Below are 1,257 nucleotides of genomic sequence, written 5' to 3'. Positions count from 1 at the left end.
GTCAAGAAATCAAATGACGTATAGCATTAGGCAAATGGGCTGCACAAGAAATTTTTAAAGTGTTGAAAAAAAGATGTCAGCTTGATGGAGAGTATGTGGAGGGACTGGAACCCTCCTATTGCCTGTGAGACTACAAAATGACCCAACCACTTTGGAAAACAGTATGGCACTTCCTCAGAATGTTGGAAATAGAAATATTTTATGATCTAGCAATTCCTCTACTTGGTATTTAACCACAAAAAATATGAGCCATAATACGAGTAGATATATGCACACCAATGTTTGTAGCAGCACTAGTTATAATAGCAAGAAGATTGAGACAGCCAAAGTGCTAATTTATGGAAGAATGGATAAACAAGCTTTGGTACATGCACACAATGGGACATTATGCTACCCTGAAGAATAACAAGAAAACTACAAGCCACTGCATAACATGGAAGAACCTTGAGGACATTATGCTAAGTAAAATTAGTCATAGAGCCATAATTGTAAAACCTAAAAAAAAGTACCCACACTAAAAGGGGAAAAAAAAATCTTTGTTGGTTACTGGACTGCAGGGGCTGGGGTGAGGGGAGGGAGGGGAAGGTGGAGCGCAAAGTAGGGAATAGACAAGAGAGTTTGGGTGCTGGGAGGGGTGCAGTACACTAGAAGGAGGATGCGAATGGAAGAACAAAGCAGGTGGGAGAACATGTAGGCAGGTTTACATAAGTAAAGTGGGACAGAGGTAAATAGTGATATATGCTCAACCTTTGACAACAGGGCTCTGGGATACAGGGATTGAGGCATGGTTAGAATGGGTAAAAGAAGAAATAATGTTAAGATGCTTGGCTGTCTTTTGAATCTTGGTTTCCCTTGCATAATACTGTAAGATAGATACTTGAGGGCGAGAGAAAGAAATAGCCAGAAATACCAACATAGAAAGCTTGTAAGTCCATCTTCAGCCTATAACTGATTGGAATTCCGAAAATGGGACTACAACTTGCCCAGGGAAGGAGGCTTCCTGTGATGCCTTTGCATTGCATAGGACCATAGGTGGAATCTTGATCCCCATCCAGAATTTCACGAGGTCGGAAATTTCTACTAGAAATGACAAGCAGACTAGCCTGGATCTTCTAGGAGAATAGAAGATACTTCTTAAAAGAAAGACCAGCAGGAAAAATTAAAAACAGTAATGGCAGTCTGATTAACTACTACAAGTACAAGCAAGTTGTTCTCTGGGGAGCTATCAGGACAAGTGACTGGGTCACCTCAGGGCAA

Source organism: Chrysochloris asiatica, unplaced genomic scaffold, assembly GCF_000296735.1.
Source record: "Chrysochloris asiatica unplaced genomic scaffold, ChrAsi1.0 scaffold00270, whole genome shotgun sequence".
In the NCBI taxonomy this organism is placed as follows: domain Eukaryota; kingdom Metazoa; phylum Chordata; class Mammalia; order Afrosoricida; family Chrysochloridae; genus Chrysochloris; species Chrysochloris asiatica.
Note: the sequence above shows the minus strand (reverse complement) of the source record.